This window comes from Silurus aristotelis (assembly GCF_946808225.1).
Source record: "Silurus aristotelis genome assembly, chromosome: 27".
NCBI lineage: Eukaryota > Metazoa > Chordata > Actinopteri > Siluriformes > Siluridae > Silurus > Silurus aristotelis.
The window spans coordinates 4,440,019-4,467,244 of record NC_139600.1 but is presented as its reverse complement, the minus strand read 5'-3'; positions in this window follow the sequence as shown (position 1 = coordinate 4,467,244).

The following is a 27,226-nucleotide window of genomic DNA, read 5'->3' as shown; positions in this document are numbered from 1 at the left end:
GAAGTCGTTCCATTAGCAGCGCGTCCGTCCACCAAACTCAATTTACACGGCTCTTGTATATTTATGCCTAGTCGAATTCCTCCCCTAAGAATTCAGTCATATCGGTAATTGTTTCGAAGAGAAGACAGCGGTGGTATATCGCACAGATATAGCAGCAGGGCCTGTTCTTTTATCTTGAGAACAAGTTGAAGACAGGCCTGAGAGAGAAAGACAACACCATCTGTTTTAGCTCTGTGTACTGGGGCTTAGACGGGACAAAATGTCAAAGAAATGAGACGGCAATAACACCTGCTAGATACGTTATTGAGAATAGGAGAAGTTTGTAAGGGAAATAGTTTGGATGAGGTTTGTCTTCCACTGCAACAGATCTCTACAGATACCTGTAACGATACCTGTACAGATAAAACCTACCTCACTACCACCGCATATGATTATGCTAAACACACTCTACAGATGTATGGAAGGCCGTTTCCTAAAAATAAAAAAAACGATTGCCTAATTGCAACTTTACTTCTTGTAATTCCGACTTTTCTGACGTTATTTCTCGCAATTCCGACATTATTTCTCATCATTCTGATTTTAATTCACAGACTTCACCTTTTTTCTTGGAGTTTCAACTTCTCGCAACGCCGACTTCCGATTTTCTGCTAGTTCTTTTCTAACAAGCGAGAGCTAGCTTAAACGATCACTTCTGCTCCCGCTTTAATGTTACAATGCAACGCGTGTACACAGCAGACGGGAGCTAAGGCTGCAATGACTGCGTCTCCATTATCTCTGTCCAGGCGTGAGAAAATTGCAAGAAATAAAGTCGGAATTTCAAAATAAAAATCTGAATTACGAGAAAAATAGACTTGAGAGAAAACAGAAGTCGGAATTGTGTGAAATAAAGTCGGAATAGTGAGGATAAACATCAGAGTTGTGAGAAATATAGCTGGAATTGCAAGAAAAATAGGAAAAAAGTTGGAATTGTGAGAAAAATGTTGGAATTGCGAGGAAAAAAATGTCTGAATCGCGAGAAATAAAGACGGAATCGTGAGAAATGAAGTCAGAATTAACCAGAATTTTTTTTTTATATAGATCAGATTTTCGGGTTGCCATTTAACATGGATATAAGCATTGGGCACAGACATTTTCAGCCATATGTGGTTCTTTGACTGTTACCACAAAGTTGGAGGCACATAATTGTATAGAATGTCTTTGGATGTGGCAGCTTTACATTTTCCCCTCACTTGAACTAGGGGACACAATTAATTCAGTTCAAATTGTTTGTATAGTTGGAAAATAAATGTTTAATATTATAATTTTGCTTCTTCTAAGTTGATCGCCAATGAGCGAGCCAGTAGTAAATGTGGCAAGGAAAAGCTCCTTAAGATGGCAACCTTGAGAGAAACCAGACCCAAAAGGGAACTCATTCTCAACACCAAATGTCCTTCAGGTTTAGTGAAAGGCACTTAAATGCAAAACTGTTCATGCAAACGGTGGTCCTGAGGCATTGTAGCAGACTGTTGATATTAATTAAGAGAAGAAAAGGACAGGAACACTGGTCACTGGTACCTCAGGAGCAATAATAATACAGTGTCATATCTATAGACCTTTTCCCCCAGAACGTTCGTAGCCGGTAATAACTCTTTCACAGCCCGTGTTCAGGAACCTCTGATGCATGCAAATCACAACCTTCATTCAATTACTGCGAGCAGAGCTCTACTAGTCTTAGTAAAAGAATGAGTAATTATATAGTGCAAATTGTCTGTGTTGGACCATTACATTATTATAAACACACTTTACTAATGCAAACCAATCAAATCGAGTGTAAAAGCCAGCGGAATTTTATGACAAAAAGTGACTTTCTGCACGTCGGGTTTTTTAAAGGAAGGTTTTGTCAAAGCAGCTGTGATTGAAACGCTTCAATGAAATGTAATTTCATGGGAAGCAAATGAATTCACCTTGCATTGAGACATTTGCAGGGCAAAAAAAAAAAGAACAGCTACAGACTCTCACATTAGCAAAGTGAGTCAGTTGTTTTATAAAATGATATAAAAAATTATTATAATTACAAATATCATAATACATTTTTTTCCTTAGCGATGTCAAGGTGTTAAGAGGCCTGTGATAGAGATGGTGTTTGAAGAAATCTCTGAGGATGCCTTATAAGCTTTGTGAGACATCTTTTCCTTAAAGAGAATGACAACTGAGAATATGTAAAAGAGAAGATTCATGGAATGTTTACCATATTTTTTTGTAATTCATATCATTTGATATAAATATATGTTGTGGCTCAGCAATTTTCGCAGTGATTACAGGTATTGCAATAAAAAAAAATCCTTGATATTGTTTGCTTTTCCTTTGAAAAGACGAATTTTAACATTTTACGCATCAGCATGTTTGTCTAGCAACAATAGCTGTTCTTTTGTATTTGTGGTTATTTCTGGTCGCGTTCAAACTTGTGTCGAAAACCTTCGGCGAAACAAAAGCAAATTTCAGCACGCGGTCGTTGAGCATTTTAGCGTGCCGTCTGAATGTGGCTACGGTGCTCAAACATGAAGTAATTCTAAAATTCTGAAAACAGCGTCTCCGCTGAGTACTTTTTTCTAGGTTGTACTCTAGTGCAGGGTCAACTTATACCAGCACATAGACACCTTAAAGGCAAATCATGTTGGATTGCTTTAATCTGTACTTCTGTCAATATCTGGCATGCACATATCCATCTCTTTTTTGTAAAATTTGTGCATACATATACAGTATATATATATCTCATAATAACCTCCACACCTCTGAGAGGATGTTTCACTAGATTTTAAAGTATGGAGATTTGTTGTTTGTCATTCAGCCACAAGGGTGTTAGTAAAGTCAGGTCATGATGTATGATGTGGTATCAGAAAGTTTCTAGACTAACAGTGCTAACTGGTGCTATTCTGACCGCGTGTTACCACGTCTGCGATTTTGTCATGAACAAAAAGTTAGAACAATTTGCAAACGTAAAACTTGCATGAAACTGGGCAAATCTGACACAGAGACTTTTGACGTGACGTACTCTTTCGCAGACACCCTACAATGAAGATCCAGCTGAAAGGTCGCCGTTTTGACACCATTGGAGAGATCAAGCATGAATAGCAGAAAATGTTTCGAAAAAGAAAACTTCTAGGACGTATTTCAGAAGTGACAGGAACGCTGGGAGCGCTGGATTGCTGTGCAAGGGGATTATTTTGAAGGTGGATAGAAAACATAGATAAATAAAGTGACTCACTACGAGGTGATGCCACCTCACCTACAAGGTGGCATCAATGGTGAGAAGGCCTGGGGTGTAGTCAGCGTTCCAATTTATCCCATCCCAATCCCAGCCCAGCCCATCCCAATCCCAGCCCAGCCCATCCCATGTTCAGTAGGGTTGAAGTCAGAGATCTATAGTTGCCCACTCAAGATTCCTCACTTCAACCCATGTAAAGCATATTCTAATGGAGCTGGCTTTGTTCACGTGTTAAGCTGGAACAAGTTTGTGTTTTCTAGTTCATTGTAAAGGAAAAAATTTATTCAAACACATTTTATATGTAGAAAAATCACTTTCATTACGGCAGCCCATGCTCGAGCTGTACAACTGGTGGACATATGGTCTGTTCTGCCTGTCTGAGTCAAATTAGCATGTAGAATGGGACTCATTAGTAGGTCAGGATAAAGTAGTGTTAGACTGTTCAGCGGAATATTTTAAAGTATTAGACATGTTGGCCACATTGTATTATTTAAAAAGTACAGAATCTTTGATAGTTTGCAAAACCTTTTCAAAATTATCTAAAGCAATTTGTAATGATCTCAGATGTTGAGCTAATTGATGAGTTGTGAGGAGCATGAAATCCAGTGTTTTTAATGTTTTAATGATTTAGAACCACACTCTTGATCTCACCCAGTTGAGGATGGGTTCCCCTTTAGAGGCTGGTTCTTTTTAAGGTTTCTTCCTCATACCATCTAAGGGAGTTTTTTCTTGCCCCAGTCACTCCAGGCTGCTGATCAGGGACAAGAACACATCAGTTCAAATGAAAGAATTAGATTATTATTATTACTTTTTCTAAAGCTGTTTTAAAACAATGTCCATTGTTAAAAGCACTATAGAAATACAATTAAATTTGTTACATTTGTCCATTCATTTTAGTTTGCATAGTATAGCTTTATTCAGGATTGATTTCATGCCTTGAGATGCTACAAATTTGTAGTTTGTAATACATTCTTGAACAAGCCATGGCCTAATTACTGCCCAAGGTGCATTGTGGGCTAGTCTGTGGCTCGAAGGTTAATGCTTTGGGTTAGCAATCAGATGTTCGAGAGTTGAAGCTGCAGCACTGCCAAGCTGCTGCTGTTGGGCTCTTGAGCAAGGCCCTTAGCCCTCTTTGCTCCAGGGGTGATGTATAATGGCTGACCCGATGTTCTGATCCCAAATTTGTAATTTTCATCAAAGGTACACTTCAACTATGAGAGACAAAATGTGAAAAATAAATCCCGAAAATCACATTGTCTGATTTTTTAGGAATTTATTTGCAAATAATGGTGGAAAATAATTATTTCTTCACCTACAAAAAAAAACAAGATTTCTGGCTCTTACAGACCTGTAACTTCTTCTTTGAGAGGCTCCTCTGTCCTCCACTTGTTACCTGTATTAATGGCACCTGTTTGAATTCGTTATCAGTATAAAAGACACCTGTCCACAACCTCAAACAGTCAGACTCCAAACTCCACTCCACTCCACCAAGACCAAAGAGCTGTCAAAGGACACCAGAAACAAAATTGTAGACCTGCACCAGGCTGGGAAGACAGAATCTGCAAAAGGTAAGTAGCTTGGTGTGAAGAAATCAACTGTGGGAGCAATTATTAGAAAATGGAAGACATACAAGACCACTGATAATCTCCCTCGATCTGGGGCTCCACGCAAGATCTCACCCCGTGGGGTCAAAATGATCACAAGAACGGTGAGCAAAAATCCCAGAACCACATGGGGGGGACCTAGTGAATGACCTGCAGAGAGCTGGGACCAAAGTAACAAAGGCTACTAACACACTACGCCACCAGGGACTCAAATCCTGCAGTGACAGACGTGTCCCCCTGCTTAAGCCAGTACTTGTCTGGGCCCGTCTGAAGTTTGCTAGAGAGCATTTGGATGATCCAGAGAGGATTGGGAGAATGTCATATGGTCAGATGAAACCAAAATAGAACTTTTTGGTAAAAACTCAACTTGTTTGGAGGAGAAAGAATGCTGAGTTGCATCCAAAGAACACCATACCTACTGTGAAAACATCCTGGAGTGGCCTAGCCAGTCTCCAGATCTCAACCCCATAGAAAATCTTTAGAGAGAGTTGAAAATCCATGTTGCCCAAAACATCACTGCTTTAGAGGAGATCTGCATGGAGGAATGGGCCAAACTACCAGCAACAATGTTTAAAAACCTTGTGGAGACTTACAGAAAACATTTGATCTCTGTCATTGCCAACAAAGGGTAAAAATAAATACTTCAAATCAAATCAAATCAAATCAAATTTTATTCATCACATACACATACATACAGGGTACGACATGTAGTGAAATGTTTTGTACGATATTCCGGCATGAGGGAATAGGATGGGGGAAAGAAAAGGAGGCAGATAAATAACTATAAGGTATGAGAAAAACTATTAAAATAAAATTAAATAAATAAATAAAATAAAGTAAAAGAATATAGGTATAAAGATATATATATATATATATATATATATATATATATATATATATATATATATATATATATATATATATATATATATATATATACGTATATACTTATTTTCCACCATATATATATATATATATATATATATAGCACAGCTTTTAATATTTAACTCTTTAAATAAAATGTAATTAATGTGCATAAGATATTGCACAGCTTATATTATGTTTAGTGATATCAGATGGCTTTTTTGTTTTTTGTCTTTAATGGAAAACTTAAAAGCCAAGATACATTTAGAACAAATGACTGATTTTGTGAAGCATATTTATTTTTATTTGCCATATCTGTATAAGGGTATATAAAAGGGTTCTTTTTTTTATTTTTCAAAGATACAACTTTGTATTCGGTTTGGCGAAATGTATAATAAAAAATAATTATTGTATTGCACACAATAGAAAAGGATCTGATCTTCCCCTCAGGTGAATTAGTTTCTGCTTGTGGAACTTGAAGTATCTACAGCAAAGGAAAGAAAGAAAAAGAAAGTACACCCTCTTGTAATTGTATGGTATTATGTATCAGGACTAATGGTCGACCGATATGGGATTTTTAATGGCCGATGCTGATGATGATATTGAGAAAAGCAACCTGGCCGATTAGCTGAAATAATACGTCAATGAGAGACATGCAGGAAATGAGTGAAACTAAATGAACATCTATTGTGCATAATACAGTGTATATAACACATTCTCTGAGGTACATCAAAAATAGACATTTGTACATTTGTACAATGACATTTGACATTCTGTTCAGTCTTCTTTCAGAATGAAAATCAAAAATTCATATTAGTTAAAACTGTTATGTTTAATTTTATTTAATCGGTCACATAATAATTACTGTTTCTTACTGCAGGTTAAAATACCATTTATAATTAATGAACAAATTAATATTCATTAAAGAATATTAAAAAAAGTATGCGTAATTCCATGTTTTTTATGTATAAAATACGCCTGGGTTCTGTATGACTTTATCAGTCTCTTTGGTTCACTCTTCCTCACAATGATGCTCATTTGATTGAGCTTTGCAGGCATTTGTTTATGCACAGCTTTCTTAAGCTCCTGCCACAGCAATTCAGTGGAGGTCTGGATTTTGACTGGGCCATTTCAACACCTTGATTCGGTTCTTTTTTTCAGCCATTTGATTTGCTGGTTTGCTTGAGATCATTGTCTTGTCGCATGGCACAATATTGGCCAAGCTGTCAAACTGTCAATGGGTCACTTATGACTCTAGAATACTTTGGAAGACAGAGGAGTTCATAGTCGACTTGATGACTGCAAGTCGCCCAGGACCTGTGACTCCAAAACGAGCCCAAATCCTCATCCCTTCACCATCATGCTTGACAGCTGGTATGATGTGTTTCTGCTGATTTGCTGTGTTTTTTGTTTTTTTTTGACAAACGTGGCTCTGTGCAATATAGTCATATCTCCTTTATGAACTTCTGTTAGGTGATGTTACCAGACTGCCTCACACCCACAGTCAATTATGGTGGAAATGTTGTTGTTGGAGTTGTTCAGAGCTGGAAAAGTTGTGGGTAAAAAGAATATTGAACCAACATGGCTACCGTTTCTATTAAACATCTGCAGAATGAACTGGATCGCAAAGTCCGAAGGGATGACAAAGTATTTCAGCTGAATGAAAACTGTCCAGATGCCAGTTGTCAGTAAAGCTGTAATTCATTGTGCTAAGGAAGAATTTTCCAATGAAAATCTGAATAATGCTAAATAGCAATGCAGAATGTAATATCTGTACAAAAAAAAATTAAGTTGGACGTGTCTCAAAAAAGTATTATAATTACCATTGCATTGTCAAATGAAGAAAAATAATGGTTCAACAATCAATCAAAAATATTTTTTTTGTTGTGGTTATTAAAATGCAGTGTTTCTACACTGTAAACTATGAAAGGAAATTTTAATTACCAGAAATATGCTACAATAAATAAATAATGTTGTTAAACTGTACCGGTAAGTACATGATATTTGCGATCCAAAATAATATTTTAAATTGCCATGATTATAGTTTTGTGCCTTACCTGATGTTGTATCTGTTTGTTTTTTGTTTTTTTCCTTATAGATGCGTTCCTTTCCCCTGACTGACCAATAACACCAGCGCATTAGCTTAATCTATATTAGAAATTGCACAAAAGCCACCCACGAGTGTACAGGACATGAACATGACCAGGTCAACAGCAAAAAAGACAAAGTTGCTTAAACTTCTCCTTCTTGTTTCTAGCCATTTTTTCGTCACAAGTCAGTTGCTCTGCCGGAGACCCCGCTATCGTGTCTGGCGCCCTCAACCAGGGAACATCACCCTGAGATTGTCCCTCATGGAGAACACCTGCAGGAATGTGAATCATTGCTGGAATGGCATCTCGGAACGGGCTCAGGCGCACTTGATGGATAAATCATATGCGTTTCCACAATTGTGCCCTGTGGAGGTCCAGTTAGGAGACACTCTCTTGGCTTTTACTGACCCAATGCTAGAGCAGTATGGAATAAACCTAGTCAATGTGTCAAAAGAAGAATTCGACAGTTGCTTCACAGAGCAAAAACGAAAGCAACACCTTTTTGCCGGCTATATGAACGGTAGCCTGCAGGTGGCCTCGAAGTGGCTTTTTCCTGGTGTTCATTATTTTGCCGCCACTCATGAGGGCAGTAGACATTTATGTCAGCTTGGCCTCCGCTTTAGTGTGCTAGTCAAAGAGCAGCTCTGTCAGAACTCTCCACGTCGCCACCTGTGTTCAGGAAAAGGTGTTTGCAGGGCGCAAACTGGACAGTTTGCATATGGCTGTCAGTGCCCCAAGCCCTACTCTGAACCGTATTGCGATGCTGTGGACATGTGTTCTGGAGGTCCTTGCCAAAATGGTGCAAACTGCCTAAGCAGTCATGCTGCCCACCCAAGTCAGGCTTCTTACCAATGCTTGTGCCCATCAGTGTTTACAGGTGAGTACACCACATGCCTTCTCTTTTAGTCCATGTTTCAAGTTTAATTATTCAGCAGCTTTTCAGAACGTAAGAATTTAAAAAAAGGGTTTTATTCATGATGAGCATTTGACTTTGGCAAAGAAAAACTCCCGTAGATGTTATGAGTAAGAAACCTTGAGAGGAACCAGACTCAAAGAAGAACCCATCCTCGTTTGGGTAATCAAGACCAAGAGTGTGATTATAAATTTTAAAAACAATACAAAAGACTGAGTGTGTGTGATTATCAGTAATGTCCTTTCTACAGTCTTATACAGTCATTTGACGTTGTGGAACCAGAAGAACTGAGCAACTCATAAAATAGCTTAACATCTGAGATCGTTAAAGATCCAACACCTACTCCTTCATGCCAGAGCATTATACATATATCTAGAAAATAATCTAGGATATGTTTTCATGTACATGCTATGTACTATACTGTACAGTACAAGACACTGGACTCTGGATCGGAAGTTTAAATCCCAGCACCACCAATCAACCAATCACCTTCAAAATAGTCCCCTTGCACAGCAGTTCTGTGCTCCCAGCATTCCTGCCACTTCTGGAATGTGTCATGGAAGTCTTTTCTTCTTTGAATGAGATCGTATGGATGGCTCTCCGATGATCATCATGCACAAGTTGCGAATGGTTTCAGCATTTTTGGGGGTTGAGACTGTTGAAGGTCTTCCTGATCTTGTTAATTTTATGAACAGCAGCTACGCTAATTCCTTCCACTGCTTCTATTTCTCTACCCATCCCAAGGCATCCTTATGTCCCACCTTCTGAAGATTGTGGACCTTTTAAAGAAGTAGATGCTGAACCCGCAAGCATCCCAATCCATCTAGAGACGTACCACTGCCATTTGGATTTCACCTCGTGGAGCTTGGACGTTGAACCTATTTGAGTGTTTAAAGGCTCCGACATTGAGGACTTGGTGTTGGATTTATGATGATCGCAAATGTTGAGCTATTTTATGAGTTGCTCAGTAGCTCCTGGTTCCATAACCTCTAATGACTTTATAAGAGAGAAAAGGGCATCACTTATAATCTTACACTCCAGTGCTCATGTTAGCTCTCACTCTCCAGTGTTCTGTTTTGTTTCAGACCATAATCATACTCCTAATATTACCCAAATGAGGATGGGTTCCCCTTTTTAGTCTGGTTCCTCTCAAGGTTTCTTCCTCATAACATCTAAGGGAGTTTTTCCTTGCAACAATCGCCATGGCTGCTCATCAGGGATAAATACACACCATTCACCTTAACTGTTAAATTCTGTAAAGCTGCTTTGAGACAATGTCTGTTATGAAAAGCGCAATAGAATTGACTTGACTTAATATCTCGTTGTCTTCCAGTTATGTTTTTCTGCTCTTGAAGTGCTCATGAAACTCAAAACACCAATGTCAAATGTATGTCACGTCCAACGTGGCAGATTTGCCCAGTTTCACACACAATTTCTCATTGCTTTTTGCTCTACTTGCTGTCCATGATGAAATTGCAGGCGTGGTAACGCACATCACGAAAACCTTTTGTCACCACCTCATACCACTTGCTTCTCATTGCACTTCTGGCAGATGATAAACAGTTTAACCTAAACTGCATCTATTTATCAGTAGAAGTCCATTTCCAGGAACTGACTGTATTCTTTTAACTTCTTTTAACTGGGAAGTTATGATTGCCATCGAGTTTCTTATGTGTTTAACTGAGCACATGTGGGCTTTATCAGTGTTATTGGTGAATGAGACTGCTGGGAAGTGGTGTCCTTGGTTGGCCATATTTGTGATGTTTGTTGGAAATTGGTCTTGATTTACTGCTGTGACCTGACGTAAAAATGAACACCCGACCAGATCTGTCCTTACCCAATGGGAAACCAAACCCAGCCTCAATCCAATGCACTCTTAGTGCCAGGTCCAAGCCCAGATGATTGTGTCAGGAAGGGCACCCGACATAAAAGATTATAGTTCATTAACTGAAATTTGGCAGACGATGTTATTCAGACTTACAGCTGAGTGTTAAGGGCCTTGCTCAAGGGCCCAGCAGTGGTAGATTGCTGGTATTTGAACTTGCAACCTTCTGAGCCAGAGTCCAATGCCCCATAAACTGAACCATAGTTTTATATATATATATATATATGCAATGCTTTCAATAATTATCTCAAAGATGTGCTTTAGATTGTATATTTAGGTAAGCATTTTTAAAGGACCCTTGAACAGGAATTAAACTCATTTGTCAGTGAACTGCAGTCCCCAGGAGATCAACATCTTCAACGTTTTTCTCGGGTTTACGCAAATCATTATTAATTATTTATCTGTGATAATTACTAGCTCTGTTTAGCCCAGTGCAATTATTTCCCGATAATACGGCTCTCCCATGGGCTGTTTATTTGGAAAAAAAAGAACTCTTTTTCTCTTTCTCTCAAATTCATACTCTATTTCTCGCTTACTCTCTTTTTTTTTTTTTTCTCTCCTCTTTTTCCTGAAATTGCATTCTGCACCTAAAAACATGCTTAATTATTTGTTACTTTGTTTTCCACCTTTCAGGATTCAGGTTGAAATGTTTTCTCACAGTGTGCAGCTATCAATACAATCTGTCCCCAAGCACTAGGGCTGTTATATTGAGCACTTAAAAAAAAAAGGATGTATCTATGTATTTACACATCAGAAATGATGAATTATTCCTGAAAATGGCTTGTCTACTGTGCTGTATAGATATGTGCTTTAAATATCTAATGTACTGAATGCTGAAAATTTTAATGGAGTTTAAGCTATTTAGTAGAATTTATTTTGTGTTTTGTTGGCAACTGTAATGAGTTTTGCTGACTTCTTGACTGAAATATTGTCAGTTGTCAACGGTAAAGTAAACTATAGCTTAGAAATGGTGAATTTTCAGATTTATTAGATCATTCTGATAATTAGATCAAACCTAAACACCAGAGGAGTCTTTAAAGACAACACAATATATAATTGAGTCTTCTCAGATCGTCTACTCCACACCATACAAGAGTGATTGAATTTTTTATCATATAAATGAGAAAAAAAAGTGAACTGATACCTGCACATCTGCTTCACAGGTGTTAACTGCTCTGAAATTCTCGGCCAGAACAACTGTATCAGGCGATGCAGAAATGGGATTTGTCTCCAAGTGTCACCAAACTCCTTTCATTGCGAATGCTTCGATGGATTCACAGGCAAGTAGGAAAGTTTAAGTGAAAGAGATAATGTTAGCCAATTTCCAAAACTATTATCAAATCTGCCCTCTATTTTCTCTAAAGTTCTTTAAGCATTGTTCGTTTTTTTGTCCCTTCAGCCTCGTTTAACTTATTATGTTTTGATAATGAGGCATAAAATTATAAAATGTCCGGTCATTTCGTGGCTCTTGCACTACAATGTAGTTATAAAAACCTAGCTACCTGTGACTAAAGTTTTTTTGTGATTTTGAATGAGAGCTGAGTTTTAAGGTATGGAAATAGAATTAGGAATGGACACAGTGCACATGGGACGTTGGGTTGATAGGGTTAGGGTTAGATCTTTTCTAAATATATACTTTAAAATAATGGTGTAAAAAAATACAGAAGACATAAAAAGTGTGCATCGGATACAAGCTGGCAGTCGTATTTGTTGACGCATTTGCATTTAAGAAGCGATTTATTTATTTATTTATAATTCTATATTAGTAGATGTGCTATACTTTTATTCATTAGAAAGTGACCAATAAGTTTCTCGAGCGTGTTCTCTCAGCACCATTGCTACACCACGGAGACCGAGGCGTGTCCTGAGAGTCACATAGAATACAGATTAACATGGCAGAGGTAGAGCTGCGTCTTCCTGGTAACAGAACCAGGACGTCTGTTTTCTTTTTTTTTTTTTGCACTACAAAGCAATGTTTTTGAACGGGCCATGTGTTAGAAGTCAGAAGGAAGAAGGTGATTTGCTGTCTGTCTAAACAAATAAACCAATACACCAATAAAAACAAACTATCAGTACCATATTGAATAGATAGATAGATAGATAGATAGATAGATAGATAGATAGATAGATAGATAGATAGATAGATAGATAGATAGACAGACAGACAGACAGACAGACAGACAGACAGACAGACAGACAGACAGACAGACAGACAGACAGACAGACAGACAGACAGACAGATAGATAGATAGATAGATAGATAGATAGATAGATAGATAGATAGATAGATAGATAGATAGATAGATAGATAATACAAATGCAGTGCTGTTGTAGATTCAGATCCTATACAGTTGCAATATGAGGTCTCCATGGATCAGACTTTTCTTTTTTTTTCTTTTTTTTTTTTTTATAAACTGCTTAATCAGATTGAGACCAAGTCAACAACTATTTGTGCTGTTCTTCGGACCATTCCTGCATTTTTTTTGCAGTTGTGCGGGAAGCCTGTTAAAAAAGGCCTCCGCCATTAGGGAATACTTTCTGCTGTGAAGTGGTGTAATGTCTGTTTAAGTAGGTAGAACATGTCAAAGTAACAGTTGCATGAATGCCAAGAGCCCAGGTTTTCCAGCAGCATATTGAACAGAGCATCACATTATCTCCAGTTTGCTTTGTTCTCATCCTGGTGTCATCTCTGATAAGTGACTTGCACAAAATTGGACTTCCACATGATGTAACAAAAAACATGATTAATCAGACCAAGACACCTTCTTCTATTGCCTAATGATTTAGCTCTTCAAGTTGACAAGCAGTTGTTTTGCTGATTAAACTTTGGGAATTACAATTTGCAAAATCTTACCAGCATCACCTAAAACATTTTCTAGGGCTTCTTCTTCTTCTTCTTCTTCTTCTTCTTCTTCTTCTTCTTCTTCTTCTTCTTCTTCTTCTTCTTCTTCTTTCGGCTTCTCCCATTAGGGGGCGCCACAGCGGATCATCCGTCTCCATACCCACCTGTCCTCTAAATCTGCCTCTTTCAAACGTGCAACTACCTGCATGTCTTTCCTCACCACATCCATAAACCTCCTCCTTGGTCTTCCTCTTTTCCTTCTTCCTGGTGGCTCCATCCTCAGCATTCTCCTACCGATATACCCCATGTTCCACCTCTGCACATGTCCAAACCATCTCAATCTCGCCTCCCTCACCTTGTCTCCAAAATGTCCTACATGCGCTGTCCCTCTAATCAACTAATTTCTAATCCTGTCCATCGTCGTCACTCCCAACGAAAACCTCAACATCTTCAGCTCTGCTACCTCCAGCTCCACCTCCTGTCTTTAACTCAGTGCCACTGTCTCTAAACCATACAACATCTCAGGTCTCAACACAGTCCTATAAACTTTCCCTTTCACTCTCACAGATACTCTTCTATCACATTTATTCTAGGGCTGTTCTGTAAAAAATTAAGAACCCTGGGGAACGACTGATGCGGTTGCATTTCAAATTGTGAAAACAAAAAAACAACCAAAAAAAAACCCCCAGCCCATTGTGTCCATTTACTCTGTGGAGAAAAAAGTGTTCATTAAGTTGGGTGAATTTTTTATTTACATCCCACACTGGTTGTCTCTGCACACCTTGATATGGTGTATTTTATTAACAGCCAGCAATTCTGTAGTGTTTCTAACACATTGTGTCGCTGAATATGCCTTAAACAGCTTGCTGAGCTGAACCAAAGTCCATGGCCTGATTTAAATGTTGAATATGTCCCAGAAAGTACAGAGAAATAAATAATAATTACTGATATAAATATTCCAGACAGTTTATGAGACAAAGCTGTGTCAACCCTTTAGGACAGTAATGAATAATAAAATCCCATTTGGGATACTGAATATCTCACCCACAAAGGTGTGTCAACAGTTTCCTGCTCCCCTGGGCGTCCCAGATAATAATGTTATGATCGACTCTGGGGTCTAAAATCCAGGTGGCCATACACAGTGATTAATCGTTCCATATGCAGGGGCAATTTGTCCAACAAAGTAGCATTTCCGGATGCTATGGTTGCATCTCAGACCTTTGGTTTACCTGAGGTCTCTTTTAACTGAATTCAGCCAACATTTCACACTGTTATGCATTGAATAAAAGGTACAATTCATTCATTTTTAAACAACGGCGGTGCACGGATTGACGGGTGAGCATATAATAGGAACGGACTCTCCAAAACAGGTCAGATGAAGTTAAAAAAAAGAGCAAATGCTCTTCAACTGTTGCCTTTGGCTGAGTCAGTTCCCGTGATAGCTTCATATTTAACGTTTTGAGTGAAACTCAGTGTGGCCTTCTGCTATTTTAAGTCACCCTTTAAAAGGTTTGATGGGTTGAGTGAGATGCCTCCTACAGAACTGTCATGCACTCGATGTTTTCTGTTTTATACTTTTATAGAAAGCATGTATATACACTATTATGTATATATACTATTTAAGGAATACATTTTATTACATTTATACTATACATTTAATTGTAGTTTTTACAGCATTATTTTGCAGTATATATGATATTTATTTAGAATAAATTTTTTATGATAGCTGATGCATTGTTTGACAAATTGTAGTCCAAATCTGTATTACAAAAGGTCCCATTATTATATAATATAACAATTCAAAGTTTACAACATATACAGTAGGGAATAGAAATGCCAGGTTTTAATAAGGGATGCAGCAAATGATTATTCATTGAATTGGCCAATTAAATCACATTTAATTAAGCCTGATTAAAGGACCCGGTCACAAACTGCAATACATTTGTGACATTTATCAAATAATGCCATCAACCCTCTGCAACAGCTTAGGGATGAATCGGAATTCAGGTCAGGCTTCATCTCCTTACATCTATACCAGATTTTACTAACGTCCTTGTAGCTTAAAGAGCACAAATCTCCACAAGCACGCTCCAATATCTAGAAGAGCGAAGTTTATTTTGACAGCAAATAGGGACTGAATTTCAAATGTGGTGTTCAAAAAGTAAAAAGTACAAATCTTATATTTCACCTCCCAAAGCGGGTGTCCAACAAACTGTCCATAGAGTGTATACTGAGTATGTATAGTGTAAGTAAACTTGGCAACTGTTTAATTCTGCTGAATAAACTGCTAGTAAGAAACGAACATTGCAGAATATAAATGATCCAGATAGTTTTTCCAGTTAAGTGGCAGCTCACTGGTTAAAGCATTGGGTTACTGATTGGAAGGTAGTGGGTTTAAGCCCCGTTACTGCCACTCTTGGGCAACCATCTGTGCTCTTGATTGGGTGTTGTAACATGTCTGACCCCATCTTTCCCACATTGCTGGGATTTCACTGTGGTTTAAGGAGACAAGTAAATGCATTTATCTCTCTATGTATATCCTCAATGACTATGTTACTAAGCCCTATGATGCAGCAGCGGCAGCATTTTGACGTGTTCTTATGCTTAAATGTCTCATTGGCTCTAAAGCTAATACTTTGAATGAAGATAAAGAACTTAAGGTACACAATAAAATAACGTTTATAAAATCAATCCGTGGCTGTACTGCACCCTAAAAGAGCCCACTGTGCAAGTGAGCAGAGACAGATTGCTATGTTTCAGTTTTCAAGCTTGAAGCCAGAACAGTGTACAAAAGATATCAGATGCAGTGTAGATCGTGGGCAGAGCCTGAGCCTGAGACTAACTGCAGGGTGACCTTAAGATGGCTGTGTACTTCAGACAAAAAGGCTGCTGTTCTTTTTTTGTTCGCTGTTTGAAAGTATTTGCCAGATATGGTACAAAAGCTGTACAGAACCATGCGACTTATTCACTCTATATAGGCATAGAAAGTACTGTATTAGGGGAGTGATGATAATGTTCAATGTAGGCCATCAGCAATTATGTGATTTCCTGAAGGGCCATAAACTAAGGCTATTATATTTTTTATAGTATTACTATAAATGCATCTATTCTCTAATCTCATTATGTTTGAGTCAGTTTACCATAAATTTATGTGGGGAAAAAAAAAAGTGGTCATAAAAAAATCATAATATTTCGCCACACCGGATGATGCGTTTTAGATTTCAGAGTATATCATTAAAATCAAAGTCTAATCATTGGAATGCTTTTGTAACGTGTTTCAGGCACGCTGCAGATGCTTTCGTTTTATACCGTAACTTCATTCTGAAATGTTCATTCTAAATCCTTTCACCTTGTTACATTTGTGGGTGCTTTTGCACCTGTTTCACCCATATAGGCACATTTGAACCACGGCTGCAACAACTAGCCAAATTGTTGCTGAAAAGAATCTTTTTATTGCTTAGTCAGTGCTGTAGTACTATTGAATATGCTTTCCAATGAATAATTAGTCTTGTAGATGAAGGTTTTCTCAATAGCATTTGATTGAGCAGTTTTAAGCAGTAGCTTTCAGTTTGGATTAAGTTTGGTCTCAGCCTGTATTCCTCTGTTTGCCAGTTGTCAGGCAGTTGCCTTTAATCTTTGCCTACTATCTCATTAAAGACTGTTTACTTATACTCTTGTTGCATTCTGCAACCTGAGTCTCTCCTACCAGTCCTGATAGACTCATCCAGCCAACAATGAACCCCCCCGGATGCCCAGGACCCTGCGGTCCCAGCTAAACACCCTGAAGTAGGCTGCTGCATTCAGCAAATGACAGTACCAGGAGTTTACCATGGCATTTAGCTAGCTGTTACAATGCTGGAATGAACTATTAGTGCTGGTCTTGGTGGTGGTTCGGGTCCCATTTCTAGCCAACCAGCAGTAAACCCTACCCCCACCTACAAATCTTGCAGGGGCACCGCTGATAATGAGACTCCTAAACCTCGCAGATGGCATTGCTCTTCTCCCCAGCCTCGCAGAGCCTAATTGTTGCTAAAAAATAATCTTTTTATTGCTTAGTCAGTGTTGTAGTACTATTGAATATGCTCTCCAATGAATAATTAGTCTTGTAGATAAAGGTTTTCTCACTAGCATTTCATTGAGCAGTTTTAAGCAGTAGCTTTCAGTTTGGATTAAGTTTGGTCTCAGCCTGTATTCCTCTGTTTGCCAGTTGTCAGGCAGTTGCCTTTAATCTTTGCCTACTATCTCATTAAAGACTGTTTACTTATACTCTTGTTGCATTCTGCAACCTGAGTCTCTCCTACCAGTCCTGATAGACTCATCCAGCCAACAATGAACCCCCCCGGATGCCCAGGACCCTGCGGTCCCAGCTAAACACCCTGAAGTAGGCTGCTGCATTCAGCAAATGACAGTACCAGGAGTTTACCATGGCATTTAGCTAGCTGTTACAATGCTGGAATGAACTATTAGTGCTGGTCTTGGTGGTGGTTCGGGTCCCATTTCTAGCCAACCAGCAGTAAACCCTACCCCCACCTACAAATCTTGCAGGGGCACCGCTGATAATGAGACTCCTAAACCTCGCAGATGGCATTGCTCTTCTCCCCAGCCTCGCAGAGCCTAATTGTTGCTAAAAAATAATCTTTTTATTGCTTAGTCAGTGTAGTAGTACTATTGAATATGCTCTCCAATGAATAATTTTTTCTTGTAGATAAAGGTTTTCTCACTAGCATTTCATTGAGCAGTTTTAAGCAGTAGCTTTCAGTTTGGATTAAGTTTGGTCTCAGCCTGTATTCCTCTGTTTGCCAGTTGTCACAGTTGCCTTTACCCTTTGCCTACTATCTCATTAAAGACTGTTTACTTATACTCTTGTTGCATTTTGCAACTTGGGTCTCTCCTACCAGTCCTGATAGACTCATCCTGCCAACAATGAACCCCCCCCGACGCCCAGGACCCTGCGGTCCCAGCTAAACACCCTGAAGCAGGCTGCTGCATTCAGCAAATGACAGTACCAGGAGTTTACCATGGTGGGTTTTTTTTCGAGCTGTTACAATGCTGGAATGATCTATTAGTGCTGGTCGTGGTGGTGGTTCTGGTCCCATTTCTAGCCAACCAGCAGTGAGCCCTATGCCACGCCTCCTTATCTTGCAGGGGCCCCGCTGATGACGAGACTGCACTCCTGAGCCCCGCAGATGGCATTGCTCCTCTCCCCAGCCTTGCAGAGCCAAATTAATGCTAAAAAGAATTGTTTTATTGCTTAGTCAGTGCTGTGGTACTATTGAATATGCTCTCCGCTTCGATCCCGAGCCTCGCAGAGGGCGTCGCTTTGATCCAGAGCCTCGCAGAGTGTGTCGCTTTGCTTCTTAACTTCATAGAGGGCATCACTCCACCTCCAATTCCTGCAGAGGGTGCCTCTCCTCCTCTAATTCACCGCTCTCTACCTCCGTTTCTTTTTGTCACGTCGGTCTGAAGATTAGGGTACCAGTCGGAGACTGTCTGCAGGTCATCCACAAGAGGCTCGCCTTATGGCTTGTCTGGCATTCACTATCCTCCAAAACGCTCTACCCAGTGGCAATCCGCCTCAAGCCCTTTAGACTTCTTAGTCACCACCTGAGCTTCCTCGTGCCACGGCTCAAGTGCGTCCAAGCATGTCCCGCTCCCGATTTCATACTCAGCCCTGCCTTTTCTCTGCCGGTGTATGCCCAATTCCCAAAATCTACTTTTGGAAGCTCCTGCCTAGCTATGATTACCAGTATAGCTTTAATCTGAATTTTTCGGACTCCCTGTTTGGCTGTGTATTTTGATTTAAGATTTTTAGATTTGGTTTTGGCTTCCCTTCATTGCATTTTTGGATTAAGTTTGGTCTCAGCCTGCATTGCTCTGCCTGGCGTTTTTAGATTTATGGACTGTACTTTTAAACCTTGTTTAACCTGCCATATTTTTGTTCCCATACCAATACGCATTAGTATTCGGACAGTCGCCATTTATCCCTTGTTTATTTTTTGAACAGCCATTCTTAAAATGCTCTCATTAAAGACTGCTTTATTTTCAACTGTGTCTGCATCTGCATTTGGGTCCTTTCAGTTGAGCAGCCTGGTTTCTTCGCAAACACAATATACAATATATGGACAATTTGTGGACACCTGACCCATACAATTTGTGCTTTTTGAATGCCCTATTTTAAATATAGTCCCTATTTGCTGTTAAAATAACTTATTTTTTCACTAGATTTTTGAATGTGCTTGTGGAGATTTGTGCCCATTCAGCTACAAGGACATTAGTAAAGTCTGTTACAGATGTAGGGTGATGAGACTTGGTGTGTGATTCATCCAGAAGATGTTTAATAGGGTTGGTGACATTCTCTATCTGCAGAGATGATTTGATAAATGTCACAGATGTACTGCAGTTTGTGACCTGGTATTTAATTAAGCCTAGTTAAGAGTTCTTTAGTCAAATCGGGCTGATCCAAATCAATAATCATTAGCTGCATCCCTTATTAAAACCCATAAATTTTCATTTTCTACTGTATATGCTTTGAAAATATATATATTTATTATTTTTATATATATATATATATATATATATATATATATATATATATATATATATATATATATATATATATATATATATATATTTTGCCTGCAGTGCAAAAATTATTCTTTTTTTCCTCATTAATCTACACTCAGTACACAATAATGAAAACGTGAAAAAGTATTCTAGAAATGTTAGTAATTTTTTTTTTTTATAAAAAAAACCCTAAAATATCACATGTAATATCACAAGTATTCAGACTCTTTGTAACAACACTTAAATAAATGAGCTCAGGTGCCTTCCGTTTCTGTTCATCTTTCCTGAGATGTTTCTACATCTTGACTGGAGCCTCACTATGGATAAGTTTATGGATTGAACATGATTTGGAAAGCTCCACACCTCTCTATAAAGGCCTCACAGCTGACAATGCGTATCAGAGCAAGAAAAACAAGCCATTAGGTCAGAGGAACTGCCTGCAGAGCTCTGAGACAGGATTGTTGCATGGCACAAATTTGGGAAAGGCTACAAAATTTCTGCTGCACTAAAGATTCCCAAGAGCACAATGGCCTTCATTATCCTCAGTGTGGCACAACCAGGACACTCTTTGAAAAGATCTGAGCAATCAGGGCGAAGGGCTTAGTAAAAGGTGTGACCAAGATCCCAATAATTATACTGACTGAGCTCCAGAGATCCTGTATGCAGTTGGGACAAAGTTCCAAAAGGACAACCATCACTGCAGCCATCCATGATTTGGGCTTTAGTGGTTAGACAGAGGCTGCTTTTCAATGCAAAACCCATTGAAGCATGCTGAAGGACTCTCTGGAATGCCTAAGGCACATGCAAAACACACACAGGACATAGGGATTAGATAGATTAGACGCTGTCGGACATAAACTTGATTTCAGCAGAATAGCATGAAGGCTGGGGTCATAGTGTGTTTTTTAATAGTTCGATTGCAGGTATTGTGGACACGACATCAAAATATTTATATAGGTACTTTATTAAAATACATAAATATTTGGTGTCTGAAACAAATCCTGTGCAAATCCCTGATCCAGAGATCTTCAATTCTTTTTTTTTTTTTTTTTTTTTTAGGTTTTGCGCTTAAGCACTGGTTTTGACTCTAAACAGTAAAAACAGTCTAAAAAAACAGTGTTTTTTTAGACATAAAAAAATATATAAAAGAACTTTTATATTGATTTGAATTTCCATTATCTAGGAGCTACATTTAAGCAGTGGAATATAAACAGTGTGAGCTAGCAGCAAAAAAAAAATCAGTTTCTCTTGAGTTTGGTAGATTAGTCTGTGCTCCTGTTTGATAAGCAACATTACTGTATTCCTGTGGGCGGTCCTCTTTGTTGTTGAGGTTTTGTGCTACGGGGATAGCCAAAAATCAGAGCATGGCCCATGAATTTCACATGAGTTTACTACATGGTTGCTCAGTTTGCCAGCGTTTGTACACCCGCAAGTAACTGGCTCACATTCCTACTCACAGGCCATTTTACATTTCAAAATTAATAGGAAAATACAAGACATTCGGTGCCTCTTTTTATTACTTTTCTTTACTTTTCTGTCATTTTCAGATTGCTACTCTGCTCTTAAATGTTTTTTTTCTCCCCACCCCCAGTCCCGTTCCAGTTGCATTGTGTTTGTGCCAAAATTGGAAACAAAGCCTATTGTATTTTTTTTTGCTGTGGATTAATAAATAAAATGCATTTTAAAGGGACAATATGACCGGGCAAAGTGCCAAAGTAACGTTTGTGTGTTTGCTGCGACAGTAACTGCTCAGTCACTGCTGCTACGAACTCAAACATGCCGTACCTGCACGCAAGGCAACTTCTTTTCAAGCTAATATGTAAGAATATACTGTATAAAAATACATTATACTGTATAAACATAAGTTTGTGGACACTTCACCAGAATATTCGAGTGTATTTTTAAGCACTACATGTCGCATTGGCTTTTATGGTGACCTTCAGTCTTCTAAGATTTTCCACAAAATGTTATGGAGATTTGTGCTCATACTCTGTATGTACTGATGTAGGTGAGTCATTGAGAATTCATCCCAAAGGGTGTTCAATAGGGTTGAGAACAGAGTTTAATTGCAGGAGATCTTGCACTTCTGAGAGGTCTAAAAAAATCTAAGGTATCATGCATTTAACCAGAATGTAGGGATTTAATTCAATTCAGCAGCTTTACACAGATAATGTGGTGATAAAAATTAATGTTTTTTTTTTTATAAGTGTAAGTTTGTCCCTGATGAGCGAGCCGGTGGCGACTGTGGCAAGGAAAAGCTCCCAAAACGGCATAAGGAAGAAACCTTGAGAGGAACCAGACTCAAGAGGGAACCCATCCTCATCTGAGGTGCACCGAATGTCCTTTTATTACAGTTAAAATTGCGTTATCCACAGAGCAATACATAGTGATCCATGGTGTTTTTATTAACCAGAGGTGGAGTGATTACTGCAAACTTCTTAAATTACAGATACTGTGCCAAAAACTTTACTCAGTTGAAATGGAAGTATCCAGAAAAAAATTATTACATCCTCTTTTCCTCCTGCCTGGCATCTCTATCCTCAGCATTCTTCTACATATTAACTCCATGTCCCTTCTCTGCACAAGACCAAACCATTTCAATCGCTCGTCTAACACCTTGTCCCCAAAACGTCCTGCACGTGTCGAAGAATAAAACTAATCAAATATTCATATGCAACATGTGTATGTAACTTCTATTAAAATGTTCTTCTGATGTGTGTGCGTACAGGAATGTGAACTGTAGGGTGCCCACCCAATGGCCCACAAAAGTGTGTGGTATCTATGATTGAGTTTGTTATGTGTGTGTGTCTGTACCGACATTTGGGCATCACTAATGTATTTATAAGGGGGGCCAATGTACAACAATGTGTGGATGGAGAAGTTGGATGTATATAAATGCATTTGTGGCTCAGGGTATAGTCTAGAGACGTACCAGTGCCAATTGGATCCACTTCATGTGGAGTCTGGACACTGGACTTTCTTGAGTGTTTAAAGGCTCTGGCATGGAGAAGCTGGTGTTGGATCTGTGATGATCGCAAATGTTGAGCTATTTTATAAGTTGCTTAGTAGCTCCTAGTTTTAGAACCACAAATGACTGTAAAATCATTACTCATAATATTACACTGCAATGCTCATGTTAGTTTTCACTCTCCAGTATTCTGTATTGTTTAAAGATTTATAATCACAGTCTTGATGTCACCCAAATGAGGATGGGTTCCCCCTTTGAGTCTGGTTCCTCTCAAGGTTTCTTCCTCATGACATCTAAGGGAGTTTTTCCTTGCCATAGTCACCGTGCTCATCAGGGATAAATACACAAATCATACACCTTGACTGTTAAATTCTGTAAAGCTGCTTTAATACAATGTCTGTTGTGAAAAGCGCTATAGAAATAAACTTGAACTTGGAACTTGATAATAAAGGCCGTCATCTTCTGGAAGCAAAACCTGTGACCTGTGAGTCACAAAAATTATGTGTACATATTTTTGTCTAGTCATACTGTGTGCTTGTCGTATGACTAACAACACTTGGTTTGCTAATAAATCAATCAAAAGTAGCATATCCTGTGAAAAAAAGAAAAGCTATTCACCATTTGCTAAAATATGACCTGCTGCCTATAGCCAGCTACGTGAGCTAGTAAAATTGATGCTAGTATGACTTGGCGTTAGCAAAAGAAAACAAGCCAAATGGGTTAAATTCAGTCAGTTAATGTTTGCTCATTGTTTAAGATTTATTCTACTGTAGTCATATACTTGGAGATAAGAAAATACCGCATTCGAAAACACATTTTATATTGTACAAGTCTCTCCATTCTGCATGTTCGAAAACGTAAAAAAGGCTATACAAGCGACCAAATTTTAATGGTTGAGGTTGGAATTCGAATGTGGTCGAATGTAAATCCACGTGAAAAAGGTCATCACGTTTAAGTCGTTTGATTTGAAGCATGAAATGATGAAAGTGCACTCTTTTGAAAGAAGGCAGGGCAAATTGTTACAGCAAATAGTTCTATCAAGAAACAAAGTTCAGGAAGTGGTCCACATCAAACCCATATTGGCCACTTAAAAAACAGATCTAGAGCAAAATAAAAAATTATACAAAAGAAAAGAGATGCCAGGAAACTATTTGTCACCTTTAGGTCTGGTGCGATTAGTACAATAAAACAGTTCGTTTTACTCCCAGATCTATCCAGAGTGAAGAAAAGGTTAGAAAGTTAGAAACTGAGACGGAACAGGCATCCGAAAGCGCAATACGACTGCCTCTATTAACTTGTTTTCCCACGGACTTTAAGGTCATTATTGCCATTAATTCAAGTTCTATGCTTCCAGCTACTTCGCGTTCTGGTAGCTGAGGGCTGCCTGTACCAATTTCATGTTAGGATTAAGATACCATGGATAAAAAAACCCAGGGCATTGGGTGTGCTATAAATGGTGTCTCTTTTTCATCTCTTGACTGGTATTGCAACATTTTCATATTTCTTAATATGGTTTCTTGCACAGGTTTAAAAAAAAACTACATAAAATGTGTATCATTTGAATTTGTTATGCATGTGATAGGATTATGCATAACATATGTCTCAGTAAACAGCAGTGTCTGGTGTACGGCTCTGAAAATTCTATGTATCAGTTAAGTACATTTCCACTCATAGATGTTTTGATCTTGAACTGACTTGAGCCCGGGGGCTCGGAACCACCCTGAGAACACTCTGGTTATGTGAGGTATTTATTACAATATCTCATTTTAAACTCAAAAAGAATAAAAAATGACTTTTTGTTTATCACAGAAGTCCTTTATTATTATTAATTATTATTATTATTATTATTATTATTATTATTATTATTATTATTATTATTATTATTATTAATGACAGCAAAACCATTTTCATAATGATTTATACACCATCATAATGATAAAATCAGTATTTGAATCAGCTTCAATAATAGATTTATTAAATTGTTTAGGATTTATGGGTTTATTTAATATTATATATGATAAATGATACAATGATGAATACCGGGATGATTTTTAAAACTCGGATGCAAATCTCACTTGGGTTCAATTCTGGTGATCAACTCATCCGATTACTTGAGAAGCTGTTGGGAGAGATGTTTTTTGTCATTCTTTATCTCATCATGAAGTACAAACCTGTCAGAATTCTAACAAAGTATAAGCAGAAAGTGTATCTTTTTATCCATCCATCCATCCATCCATCCATCCATCCATCCATCCATCCATCCATCCATCTATCTATCTATCTATCTATCTATCTATCTATCTATCTATCTATCTATCTATCTATCTATCTATCTGTCTGTCTGTCTGTCTGTCTGTCTGTCTGTCTGTCTGTCTGTCTGTCTGTCTGTCTGTCTGTACATACAGCTATCTGTTAATCCATCCATCAATCCATCTCTCCATCCATCTATCTTTGTTTATCCATCTATCTATCTATCTATCTATCTATCTATCTATCTATCTATCTATCTATCTATCTATCTATCTATCTATCTATCTATCTATCTATCTATCTATCTATCTATCAAATTTTAAGACAGAAGAGGCAGATGGTTCTTGACCTGAACAAGTCGAGTAATAGATATTTAGGATTACCGCTAAATGAAAGGAGCAACACAAGCATCAGGAACGGCTAAATATAAATATATTGAGGATTGTATTGTTTACTTATGGATTTTAAGCTACTTTGTCGCTCACACCACTAGCACTCTACTAGCACTCTTTTTTATCCGAGAATAATGCTCCTCAAGGCAAATACCCCACATTCATCCTTTCAACTAAATATATCTGTACTTTTTTTTGTCTTCCTGCTTGAATCCCACCAGCTACATTCTTGGCAGTGCATTAGGAGATACCTTAAAGGGCTCACCTTCACTTCTGTTCCTCGCTGGCCCCAGTGGTGTTAACAGTTCCTTGACTTTTCTCTAGCTGTCATGCCATTAATCATTGTGAAGTTAGTAGCTGCCCTCACACATAATAATGAGGCCCCGGTTGTGGGACGCATCAAATCATATTTTCGTTTGATTGTGCACTTTCTCCTGCGCTTTTTACTTTGCCTAGGATCGATCATAACAAGGTCTCAGGGAACTAATAGGCCACATCACCAGGGATGTCCAATGGAGTTTCATGTTAATTGGTTTGCTGTTCTTTTATCCATTCTTTTTTTTTCCTGTATGTATTTTATAATTGATGTAGTTTTGTCTGGCTGAGCTCACTCGGTTTGTGAAAACGAAATAGACATTTTTTTTATAGTTTGATACCACAATTACACTGGTCTGTTTAAATACTCAATTTTGATTGGCTGGGAGGCGTTTTAAATGCACAATGTTTTTTTTTAGCTGATGTTATTATTGCTAACTGTAGCAACATACAGTCTCAGTTGCAATTTGAAACCTTACTACGTGTGATTTAGCTTGTATGATTAACATGGCATTTATATGATGCAGATCTCTGTGTATGATTTAGAGCAGGCAGCATTCAAGTGGCAAATACGAAGAGCTCTTATAAAAAAAAAAAAAAACTTTCGTCAAATGTTGAACCACAAACATGTCTGGAATTTGCTGTTTTTTTGCAGCAGCAGCAGTAAAGGTTGTTTAACACTCGCTCAGCACATCTGCTTCAAACAAGCTGAACATGCACACATGGCTACTGTTCACCTCTAATAGATTCCTATAATGTTATTATGTATGAATAATTAAGTGCACTACAGAGGCAAAAGTTTGTGGACACCTGGTCATTAAATTGGCACCGGGGAACTTGAACTTAATTAATGACAGAATGGGGGTTGAATTTATCTAAAGGGATTCCCTTGAAAAAATATAGTAATGTCAAGTGGCTTTAACCTTTGAAAAAGTTCAGCATTGTACCATAAAAAAAAAAAAAAAACACTGGAAAAAAAAAGTGAAAAATGGATCCCAGTGAGACATTCCTCAAAATCTGTTTGGTGCTTCATAGACAGCCGACTTTATATCATCCTGCCGCTTAGCATAGAGGAATATGCTAAGGGGGAAAAAGGGACTCGCAAGATAAATGAGTTAGTGTCTTCTGAAGAACACAGAAAACCAAGCATGCCACCGGGGAATAAAATCAAATCATGCTCACCTTGAACTTTTTGCTTTGCACAGTAATATCTAAATTTAACCCACAAAGAGTGTGAGCCAAACCTGGTTTGATGTCAGAGATGCCATGTTTTTGTATGATTTGTTTGGTTTTGC